General features: G+C 41.4%; 4 non-coding genes across 4 annotated transcripts; all 4 read left to right on the top strand.

Annotated features, from left to right (window-relative positions):
• The first annotated feature begins 8,706 nt into the window (after positions 1-8,706).
• trnaq-cug (transfer RNA glutamine (anticodon CUG)) lies at positions 8,707-8,778 on the top strand. The gene has a single exon. It is a non-coding gene; the product is annotated as a tRNA-Gln (tRNA).
• Positions 8,779-9,195: 417 nt separating this feature from the next.
• trnap-agg (transfer RNA proline (anticodon AGG)) lies at positions 9,196-9,267 on the top strand. Its single transcript has one exon. It is a non-coding gene; the product is annotated as a tRNA-Pro (tRNA).
• Positions 9,268-9,522: 255 nt separating this feature from the next.
• Positions 9,523-9,595, top strand: trnaf-gaa (transfer RNA phenylalanine (anticodon GAA)). Its single transcript has one exon. It is a non-coding gene; the product is annotated as a tRNA-Phe (tRNA).
• An 850-nt stretch (positions 9,596-10,445) lies between these two features.
• On the top strand, positions 10,446-10,517 carry trnaq-cug (transfer RNA glutamine (anticodon CUG)). Its single transcript has one exon. It is a non-coding gene; the product is annotated as a tRNA-Gln (tRNA).
• Positions 10,518-12,349: the final 1,832 nt, after the last annotated feature.

The raw sequence follows: 12,349 nt of genomic DNA, 5'->3' as shown, positions 1-12,349 counted from the left end.
AATAACTTCGTCGGTTTTTGTCATAAAACAAAACGGAGAAAAATTTGTGAATCTGCTGACTCTGCTATTCAGGCTGCACATTTTAGGGAATGGAGGAGGAGCCAACTGAGTTAAGACGCAAAATTGAAAGGCAGAGGATTTACGGAGTTGACAAAGAGAGACATATATACGTTATATATAGAGAGAGAGATTATTGCTAGTTTTTGGAAGAGTTTGAGTAGATTTTGAGAGTAGTTTAGGAGTAGTGTAGATAGTTTAGGTAGTTTAGGAGTAGTTTAGGTAGTTTAGGAGTAGATTTAGCTAAACTGTTTTGAGGAGAGGCACAGATAAAAAATAAAAATAAAAAACACCTGATATTTGCTGTAAATAGTTGTATGTATAATTTGATTTTGTGTTCATTTTACCTATTGTATGGTATATTTGCACTATTGAGGAACCCCTCTTACTCAAGGAATGAAATCCCTGTAATGTAGATATCTGTGTAATTGTACATGAATTGTTTTGTAGAGTTTCTAAGCAAAAAAGAAAAGAAAAAACGCCTATTGCCACACCTGCTTTTTGCTGCATATAGTTTAATTTTATCTCAATTTTAAATTGTTTATGTTGTATTTGCACTATTTGCGAACCCTCATACTCTGGGAATGCAAGGCCTTAAATATAGCTCTCTGAATAATTGTGTGCACAACATTTTTTAAAAAGTGGCTGAGCTAAAAAGAAAGAAAAAAAGCCTATGGCTACACACGCTTTTTTTTGTAAATCATATTTTTTTTGTATATAGGTTGATTATATCTGAATTGTACCTGTATATGTTGACATTTACAACTTGTGTTTACATTTTAAGCCTTTTAAAATGCTTCATTGAGCATGTTTGTGTTTTTTGTAGTAGAAAAGCTATAATTTTTCTATTCGGATTTTGTGTTTTTTGTGTGATTTTGGGTCCAGTATGTTGATAGGGTACATCAAAGTGAAAAACTAATTGTCTGATCATATAGGTGATGTTGTGCTGAAAAAAATTATACCAAACATTGGTATGGTAAACATTTTTTTATGTTGCAAAATTTAAAAAAAATAAAAGTACTCAAAAACGGCCAAAATAGCCCAAGACTCCGAAGGGTTAAACCATTTTTTTGTTGTTGTTAATTTAGTATTTTTTTGTGTCATTCATTACATTATTTTGACCACAAGAAGATTTTTACTAAAACCTTTAAAAAAAAAAGTTTAATTCATATATGTTATACTATACTATGTTATACACCAGTATACATATTTATGTTATCTTTTTAAATACTATGTTATACATATTTAAAAAGACATGAATAGGCAAAAACAAGTGTTTTTTTGTTTCAACAAATGATTCTCAACTATGTTATAAAAGATATACCAAAACGATTTGATATACCATTTTAAGTTTTAGATCTGTTTGATGATCATATTATTATGAATTGTCATAAACGCCTTTATGTTATATTTGGTGTTTCTTAGTAATCTCTGCAACAAAAGCTAAACAAAACAAAACGATTTAAGCATGGCATGATACCAGCAAGATTGTACCAAGAAGTGTTATTTATTTTCTTATTAATAAGTTCATCACACTATTTACAATTTGTACACAAGGCAATTCAAAGTGATTCACAGTTGTATAAAAACAATAATGCTTATGCTCATAATAATAATAATAATCATTAATTATTATAATATTATAATAATTAATTACATAAAAAAGAAATGCTGTAGTAAAATACTTTCAGTTGGAATATGACAGCTATGTAACGCTCTGTTTCTGCCTGTGTCCTTTCAGATTATGTATGCATACCCGGTTTTACGAAGAACCTCTGAGGGTCGACTCCTTCGTGTTGGCAGGGAGGGCCAGGTGTAAGGAGGAGGTCCTGGCTGAGGCCACTGCCTTTGTGAGGCAGAATGGAGGGAATCCTGGAGACCAGTTCCTGGTTCTGGCTCACAGCAAGATCCAGTTTGGGAAACACCAGGGTCAGAGGTTCCTGTGGCTGCTGGAGAACTCACTGGGGTATGCTTGCTATCTGGTCAGCAGCATTTTGGGGGAGGAGGAGAGGGACAACCCGCTGTCGGACAACAAACACCTGTTCCTCAGATACACCTCGTAGATCAGGGAAGTAGGCGAGGCTGTGGAGGTGTATCAGAAAAAACAGGCCATGCTGCAGGAGGCCCAGAGGACAGGAGACTCTGGATGTCTGATGGTGGAGTTTGGGGATTTTAAGGGTAGGTCAATGAAGGAGGTGTATGAGGACCCAAGCAAGGAGGCCCAGGCTCTCATCACCTACCTGAAGAAGGCAAAGGCCAGGCCTAACACCAATATGGCCCTTTTCAAAGCACACGTGCTGAAGAGGCAGGCTCCAGCCCACGTGCCCACCACCACTGTGCCCACTGCATCTGTCCTCACTGCTGCTGTGCCCACTGCCACTGTGTCTGTTCCTCCTCCACCTACTGCCACTAAGAACAGGCCACTGCTGGCGACCAATGTGAAGGCCCTGTTGGCGCGGGGGAAGCATTTATTTGCTTCACAGCTGGCAAAAAAGATTTTGTCTCCAGCCAAACCCTGTAAGTGAATTGCAAGCTTTAAAATCATTACAGTATATATTATGCAGTATATATGTCTAACGAAAATACGTGTTCAACAGCTGCAGGACCACGTGTACATCCTGCGTCTGAGTCCGCAGCCCGGAGACAGCTCTTTACATGTGGTGAGTATCACTTAACGCATACAAGTGTGTTGGTGACATGTGCTTAGTGTTTTATGTTATTTTACAGACTCTGCTGCTACGGATTTTTTTGAGGAGGAAGATGACCTGGAGATGGCAACTGTAGCCTCGCAAGCTGAGGAACAACTTCCTCAAGGTATGTAAATCTTAAACAATATTTTACAAACAATTACAAATAAAACAAAACAGTATTTTTTAAATGACATATTATTTTATTTCACAACACAGAGGAATGGCACTTCTCAGGTGTCAATCTACATTCACTCTTTGAGTGAACATCCTCAAAGGAAAAAAGATAATTTAAAGGTGTATGTAAAAGGTTTTATTTCATTTTTTATCGTAATCACTGACTAAAGCTCATTCTTGTCATCTCACACTTCCCCCACTCCCCTTGGAATAAGTGGCTGTTGTAGTGTTTGGTCTGCTTCGCTTCACACTTGGCTGATCCCATCTTTTTTTCTTCTTGTATTTCTTCTAATGGTGCTTGGATGAAAAACAGGATGATTTTCACTGCTTCCTTCCATCTTTTCATCATCATGTCATCTCTCTACTAATCATACATGCTTTGCAGTAAACCGTGTAATCGCAGTAGCTGTCCAGCAGAGCTGAGAAAGTCATGCAGTGAAAGTCTAAAACAATAAGATAATTTTGTTGTGTTTTTTTACGCTCCAGCCACTGCAGGCTCGAGAGGCCCTGCTCCTGCCCCGGCTCGTGCTACTGCCCCTGCTCCTGCCCCTTATCCTGCTCCTCCAGCATTGTGGACCCCTGGCCAGGTGTCCCAGTCGCCTGCAGAGCTTCCTGTCCACTGGAAAGAGCAACTCCCATCTTTCCAGCAAGGCCTTCAACCCCTGTCCCTCTGCACCAGGACCATCCTCACTACAGCCACCCACAGGACTGCAGCGCCCTGCCCAGCCTCCTCTGCAGTCTCCTCCTCTGCGCCCTGCCCAGCCTCCTCTGCAGTCTCCTCCTCTGCGCCCTGCCCAGCCTCCTCTGCAGTCTCCTCCTCTGCGCCCTGTTCAGCCTCCTCTGCAGTCTCCTCCACAGCCTTCTGTCCAGCCAAGTGCTGCCTCTGCTCCTGCAACATCAACTGGGTCCAGTGTTGCAGACCAGGCTCCTGTAAGTAAGCTTCTCATTATTCGTGTGCAGGTGCTGCAGCGTGATTTCCAATGACCACAAAAAAAGAGGCCGCATTTCCTCTGTGCTGGAAACTTTGCACTGGCTACCTTTTAATTGTAGATTTAATAAAAAAATTGCGCTTTAAGCCATGCAAGCTGAAATGTTTGCGGCCCGGCAGCAGCAGGGAGGATGTATGTTTCGGCTCATTGGTATAGGGGTATGATTCTCGCTTAGGGTGCGAGAGGTCCCGCGTTCAAATCCTGGACGAGCCCATTATTAGGCTTTGCTTTTAATCTCTTCAGCCTGATTAGGGCAACCAGGATATTTATATCCCGGGTTTCGGCAGAGGAACCACGTCCGCCTCTTTTAGTCTACCTGATTCCACCTAGCCTCATCGCTATCTGCCTCTCAGACAGCCAGCTATCAGGAAGTGTTGGTTCCATGGTGTAATGGTTAGCGCTTTGAATCCAGCGATCCCAGTTCCAATCTCGGTAGAACCTTTTTAGGTTCTTTGCGGAAGGGTGGGAAAAAACAGAGGTGATGCGCAACTGCTGACGTGGCAGTGAAATTGGCACTCTCAAACAGAGTCGGAATTGGGGAAACATGTGCTGCGTTCCAAACCGCATACTTCCCTACTATTTAGTATGGGAAAAGAGTAGGCGAGCGAAAAAGTATGTATTAATCCAAAAGAGTAGGCGAGAATTACCTGGGTGACGTACCAATTATCGCGAGATTTGGACTTAAGTGCGTTCGAATGTGCCTACTTTCCTACTATATAGTAGGCGAAAACAGTACGTGAAGGAAGCAGTACGTTCGAAACATCAGTATTCATAAAAGAGTAGGGGAGAAGTTCCCGGATGGCTTACTGCTTCCGGCCCGATTTTTGAGTGCTCAACCGATGGATACTCTTCTATCCCAGGAGGCCACGCGAGAGCATACGTCATTATCAAACATCACGGAGATCAGCGACGCCGGGGGTTTTCAAATGTGAGTAAACACGGTTCCTTATGTGTTAAACTACAATAGAGTAGACGTTTTAACTGTTGAAGGTGTAAAGTAGTTAGACAGTATAGTATAGTTGTGATTTTGCTGTAAAACATGTTTTGTATAGCTAGCTAACAGGGGAGCTCTAAGCACACGTAACGTCTCTAAAGTGGATTTACATAACCATATACATCTTAAACACGCTTATTTAAAATGTCTATTTACATCTGAAAGGAAAATATTGTAAGTATTGACATATTGCAGATGAGCACATCACAACATGAAAAAGACATCTGAGTGATGTATGTGTGGCATTATCATAGGATAGGATAACGTTAATTCACTGTTGTCAACACTGTTGACATTAGACTAATGTGCTGTAAATAAGGTAAATAAACAAATCTATAAAGTAACTAAACATGTTTTTATTCAGACTGGTGTGAGCACTGAGGATGAGGAGCCCAGAGCTGAATCCTGGAAACGGTGCCATGGATGAGACTGTCATAAGATCTCTCCATCTGCCCTTATCGCCTCAGATTGTGAAGCGCAGCGCAGCAACAAGCTCCGGCACGAAGGCACGGTCACCTCTGGTGAATTCATCAGAATAAAGCCGCAGAATGGGAACCGCTGTGTTGAGATGGCAGTAGGATGTGGGCTTCAGCGCCCAAATACATGCTTGTAGTTTGAATAAAGATTTGTTTCATGTGCATGCATTTGTTTATTGTGTGATGGTTACTTTTATTTGTTCTTTTACTCATTTATTCATGTTTCTTATTGTTGTCAGTATATAAAATATAATTATTTAATGTATGCATTAATTCATTGCTTGACTGACAATTGAGATGTTCACGTGTATTCATGCATAATTCAATTCAATTCATTTCAAATTTATTTGTATAGCGCTTTTCACAAAACACATTGTCTCAAAGCAGCTTTACAGAAATTGCATTTCGGAAATGTACATAGAAAAATACAGTTAGTTAATCAAGTATTAATTTATGGCATAACATATCGCCGGCTTTGAGTCGTCTCTTCACAGGCGTCGAGTCGTCTCTTCACAGGCGTTGAGGCATCTGAAGTCTCCGTGAGAGGCTGGATACAAACTGGAGCTGACGAACGCTATTTACCTCGGGACTAGCGTCCCGAAATAACAGCAGAAAGGCAGATGGGAAATAATTAGCATAGCTGATGTTCATAATGTTAATGCATTCGAACTGATTCAGCAGTAGTATCAAAGGTTAAGCATTAAGTGAATGCTTGGTTAAAGAGATGCGTCTTTAATCTAGTTTTAAACTGGGACAGCGAGTCTGAGTCTCGTACAATATCAGGAAGGCTATTCCAGAGTTTAGGAGCTAAATGCGAGAACGCCCTCCCTCCTTTAGTGGACTTAGATATCCTAGGAATGACCAGAAGCCTCGAATTTAGTGATCTTAAAGAGCGCGATGGATTGTATGGCGATAGAAGGTCTGTTAAATACACAGGAGCTAAACCATTTAGGGCTTTATAGGTCAGTAGGAATACTTTGTAATTGATACGTAACTTAATAGGTAACCAGTGTAGAGATGATAAAATAGGTGTTATATGATCATATTTTCTTGATCTAGTAAGAACTCTAGCAGCTGCATTTTGCACTAACTGTAGCTTGTTGATTGAGGATGCAGGACAGCCAGCTAATAAAGCATTACAGTAATCTAGTCTCGAGGTCATGAATGCATGAACTAACTTTTCTGCATCAGAAACAGATAGCATGTTGCGTAGCTTAGCAATGTTTCTAAGGTGGAAAAAGGCTGTTCTTATAATATATGAAATATGATTTTCGAAAGTCAAGTTGCGGTCTAGTATAACACCCAGGTCTTTTACTGTAGTGGATAAAGTAACAGGACATCCTTCTAAATTAAAGTTGTATTGTAAGGGATTTTGTGGGTAGTTTTTTGGACCAATAAGTAGTACCTCCGTTTTATCTGAATTTAATAGCAGGAAATTACACGTCATCAAGCATTTTATATCATTTAGACACTCTGTCAATTTAGATAAGTTAGTGTTTTCATCTGGTCGTGATGAGATATATAATTGAGTGTCATCAGCATAACAGTGGAAATGAATTCCATGTTTTCTTATAATATTACCAAGTGGCAGCATATATATTGAGAATAGCAGAGGGCCTAACACCGATCCTTGCGGCACTCCATAGTCTACTGACGTTATCTTTGATTTTTCCCCATTTAAACAGACAAAATGGTAACGGTCTGATAAGTACGATCTAAACCAGCTTAATGCCTGTCCCTGAACACCAGTGTAGTTTTGTAGTCGATCCAAGAGTATTTTATGATCGATAGTATCGAACGCAGCACTAAGATCGAGTAGAACTAGTATTGAGATACAGCCTTGGACAGAAGCTAAAAGTAAATCATTTGTAATTTTAACTAGCACAGTTTCTGTGCTATGATGCGGTCTAAATCCCGACTGGAATTTTTCATAGATATCATTTTCTTGTAAGAAAGAGCACAATTGAGCGGACACAATTTTTTCTAGTATTTTAGACATAAATGGAAGATTTGAGATGGGTCTGTAATTTGCTAAGTTATTTGGATCTAATTGCGGTTTCTTAATGAGAGGTTTTATTACTGCCAGCTTGAATATTTTTGGAACATGACCTAAAAATAAAGACGAGTTAATAATATTAAGAAGAGGCTCTAAGCATAACTCATATTACAAAACAAATTACATTTTGCTTGTTTTATTAAATTATATCATTTTTAGTATATAAAAAGAAGTAATATAATTAAGTAATGGTCAGCATTTAATATTATTTTGTTTAAGTTTTGGGGTGGGCTAACAATGCAATTCATTCTGATGTAATATTAATTTTTTATGAGCGATACTTGCATTTTTCGAGTATAAAGTCAACAGTTTCTCCAAAGGAGATCTTCGAGCAGCGGCCCGTCTCCTTGTGCACTGCAGACAGTAAACGCAGAGGAAAACTGTTCTAGGTTGTGCTGTCGAGTTACTGATGTTATGAAGTGTTAGTGCACCTGTCGCTCATATAATTTAAACTTATAAACTTATTACATAAAGATCATGGAAAGATACTAGTTGTATCTAACAATGAACAATCATAATGACAAAACAGAAAACATAAAGATCATTGGTTTGTGTACATCATAATATGATATTTATACACAGGAAAAAAGAACAATAACAAGGCTAAATATCTTTAAATATAAATAGTTCTTCATAATACATTAAAAAATAGTTTTGTTGTTATTGTCTGAGGGATGAAACGAGAGGTAAATTCATCAAGAAAAGAGGAAAACTTGAAGGAGAAACTTTTTGGGTATAAAATAAAGAAATTAACAACATATTCAAGAGATAACGATTTTGGGGTTTCTTAAAAAATCGTTATAAAGAACTGTGGGTCACATTAGAAGGGTTTAAAATATAACAACTTAAATCAACCCTAAATGTATTCACAAAATAAATTGGCAGCTGTTTCTTCAACAATACCACAAAATGAGCAAGTTTCATCAATATCAAGATATTTACAGATAGATGAATTAAACGTGTCGTTCATCTTTTAAGTTGTTGCGCTTGTGATAACGTGTCGTAAGTCACATGATAACGTCAACATGGCGGATGATGTCCGGAATCCGGATCGCATTCATACTCAACGAGATTTGGCTATAAAGTACCTACTCTTTTAGCGCTCGTTAAGTAAGTACTCATTGAAATTAAGTACCTACTCATTGAGTATGCGGTTTGGAACGCAGCCATGGGCTTAAAAAGCAAAGGCTTCATTTGCTCCTTGCTATCGTGCTTTTGGACTCAATGACTTAAATCTCCGCTGCTTATGGGAAAAGTTGACACACGCCAAGGTTCCATGGTGTAATGGTTAGCACTCTGGGCTCTGAATCCAGCGATCCGAGTTCAAATCTCGGTGGGACCTGCTTTTGCCAGGAATGTGTGCAGTACCTCGTTCGAAAAAACTTTTTCGGCAGCACTGAGCCGCAAGAGCTCATCTAGGTAGTGCCCCTTGAAGGGGGGCGTAAAAAGGATGGACAGCACTGGCGAATGCAGGCATCGATCCCGCTACCTCTCGCATGCTAAGCGAGCGCTCTACCATTTGATCTAATTCCTGAGGTGTCCATCGCTCTCAAAGACAAAGACGAGGCGCGATCCCTAGCACGTGTGCAGGTGCTGCAGCGTGATTTCCAATGACCACAAAAAAGAGGCCGCATTTCCTCTGTGCTGGCAACTTTGCACTGGCTACCTTTTAATTGTAGATTTAATCAAAATATTGCGCTTTAAGCCATGCAAGCTGAAATGTTTTCGGCCCGGCAGCAGCAGGGAGGACGTATGTTTCGGCTCGTTGGTCTAGGGGTATGATTCTCGCTTAGGGTGCGAGAGGTCCCGGGTTCAAATCCCGGACGAGCCCATTATCAGGCTTTGCTTTTAATCTCTTCAGCCTGATTAGGGCAACCAGGATATTTCTGATAAATTGGGGATAAAATGAGCCTGAGAGAGGCCGGTTAGCTCAGCTGGTTAGAGCGAGGTGCTAATAGTGCCAAGGTCAAGGGTTCGATCCCCGTACGGGCAACTAATTTTCTCTCTGGGACCTTCGCTCTGCTCTTCTCGAAAATGACTGGCGGTCTCCCATACATGGCTGCTGGCTAAACCGCACAAGTACCTGGCCGAAATAGCTCAGTTGGGAGAGCGTTAGACTGAAGATCTAAAGGTCCCTGGTTCAATCCCAGGTTCCGGCAGAGGAACCACGTCCGCCTCTCTTAGTCGTGGCGGTCCATTGACCAAACGGCAGCTCGTATCTACCTGATTACACCTAGCCTCATCGCTATCTGCCTCTCATACAGCCAGCTATCAGGGTGTGTTTGTTCCATGGTGTAATGGTTAGCACTCTGGGCTTTGAATCCAGCGATCTGAGTTCAAATCTCGGTGGGACCTGCATTTGCCAGGATGTGTGCAGTACCTCGTTCGAAAAAACATTTTCGGCAGCACTGAGCCGCAAGAGCTCATCTAGGTAGTGCCCCTTGAAGGGGGGGCGTAATAAGGATGGACAGCACTGGAGAGTGCAGGCATCGATCCCGCTACCTCTCGCATGCTAAGCGAGCGCTCTACCATTTGAGCTAATTCCCCTCGATGATGGAGAGGAGGTGTCCATCGCTCTCAAAGACAAAGACGAGGCGCGATCCCTAGCACGTGTGCAGGTGCTGCAGCGTGATTTCCAATGACCACAAAAAAACAGGCCGCATTTCCTCTGTGCTGGCAACTTTGCACTGGCTACCTTTTAATTGTAGATTTAATCAAAAAATTGCGCTTTGAATCCAGCGATCTGAGTTCAAATCTCGGTGGAACCTTTTTAGGTTCTTTGCGGAAGGGAGGGAAAAAATAGAGGTGATGCGCAACTGCTGACGTGGCGGTGAAATTGGCACTCTCAAACCGAGTCGGAATTGGGGAAACATGGGCTTAAAAAGCAAAGGCTTCATTTGCTCCTTGCTATCGTGCTTCTGGACTCAATATCTTAAATCCTTGCTATCGTGCTTCTGGACTCAATGACTTAAATCTCTGCTGCTCATGGGAAAAGTTGACACACGCCAAGGTTCCATGGTGTAATGGTTAGCACTCTGGGCTCTGAATCCAGCGATCCGAGTTCAAATCTCGGTGGGACCTGCTTTTGCCAGGAATGTGTGCAGTACCTCGTTCGAAAATACTTTTTCGGCAGCACTGAGCCGCAAGAGCTCATCTAGGTAGTGCCCCTTGAAGGGGGGCGTAAAAAGGATGGACAGCACTGGAGAATGCAGGCATCGATCCCACTACCTCTCGCTTGCGCCTACTGCTTCCTACCGATTGAGCCAAAGTAAGCCCAAAGTAAACCCACGTGAGCCAATCGTGTTTCTCTGCTGTGGCTTACTTTTGACCAATCGCGTTCTCTCCTGTGGCTTACTTTTGACCAATCGTGTTTCTCTCCTGTGGCTTACTTTTGACCAATCGCCTTTCTCTCCTGTGGCTTACTTTTGACCAATCGCGTTTCTCTCCTGGCTCTGCTCCTGTGGCTTACTTTTGACCAATCGGCGACCGCTATTATTATCGTCATCTTTGCAATCTTTGCAACAGGTAAGTCTATTCTTCACGACTGTATAATCGATCATTATTTATTCATAAACAGTGTTTGTTTTTAGACAATTAAACATGCCAATAAAGCTAGCTAGCGTGTAATAGCACACGTTTTCTTCTGTACATGAGAACCTGCAACTTTACCATGATATACAGTAAAAAACATGCCACTACTGTGAAGATAATTAGCCGACCGCTAATTAAGCTATATCCTCCTTAAACCATTTTTTTGTTGTTGTTAATTTAGTATTTTTTTGTGTCATTCATTACATTATTTTGACCACAAGAAGATTTTTACTAAAACCTTTTAAAAAAAAAAGTTTAATTCATATATATAAACGCCTTGTGTTATATTTGGTGTTTCTTAGTAATCTCTGCCACAAAAGCTAAACAAAACAAAACGATTTAAGCATGGTATGATACCAGCAAGATTGTACCAAGAAGTGTTATTTATTTTCTTATTAATAAGTTCATCACACTATTTACAATTTGTACACAAGGCAATTCAAAGTGATTCACAGTTGTATAAAAAACAATAATGCTTATGCTCATAATAATAATAATAATATTCATTAATTATTATAATATTATAATAATTAATTACATAAAAAACAAATGCTGTAGTAAAATACTTTCAGTTGGAATATGACAGCTATGTAACGTTCTGTTTATGCCTGTGTCCTTTCAGATTATGTATGCATACCCGGTTTTACGCAGAAGGGTCGACTCCTTATGGGGCCAACTGAGGAGGCCAATAGGAGGAAGATCGTGTTGGCAGGGAGGGCCAGGTGTAAGGAGGAGGTCCTGGCTGAGGCCACTGCCTTTTTGAGGCAGAATGGAGGGAATCCTGGAGACCAGTTCCTGGTTCTGGCTCACTGCAAGATCCAGTTTGGGAAACACCAGGGTCAGAGGTTCCTGTGGCTGCTGGAGAACTCACTTTGGTATGCCTGCTATCTGGTCAGCAGCATTTTGGGGGAGGAGGAGAGGGACAACCCGCTGTCGGACAACAAACACCTGTTCCTCAGATACACCTCGCAGATCAGGGAGGTAGGCGAGGCTGTAGAGGTGTATCAGAAAAAAACAGGCCATGCTGCAGGAGGCCCAGAGGACAGGAGACTCTGGATGTCTGATGGTGGAGTTTCGGGATTCTAAGGGTAGGTCAATGAAGGAGGTGTATGAGGACCCAAGCAAGGAGGCCCAGGCTCTCATCACCTACCTGAAGAAGGCAAAGGCCAGGCCTAACACCAATATGGCCCTTTTCAAAGCACACGTGCTGAAGAGGCAGGCTCCAGCCCACGTGCCCACCACCACTGTGCCCACTGCATCTGTCCTCACTGCTGCTGTGCCCACTGCCACTGTGTCTGTTCCTCCTCCACCTACTGCCACTA

The sequence above is a fragment of the Siphateles boraxobius genome, unplaced genomic scaffold (assembly GCF_051911475.1).
Source record: "Siphateles boraxobius isolate OS27281-9 unplaced genomic scaffold, OSU_SipBor_1 116, whole genome shotgun sequence".
Taxonomy (NCBI): domain Eukaryota; kingdom Metazoa; phylum Chordata; class Actinopteri; order Cypriniformes; family Leuciscidae; genus Siphateles; species Siphateles boraxobius.
This window is presented reverse-complemented; position numbering and strand designations above follow the sequence as displayed.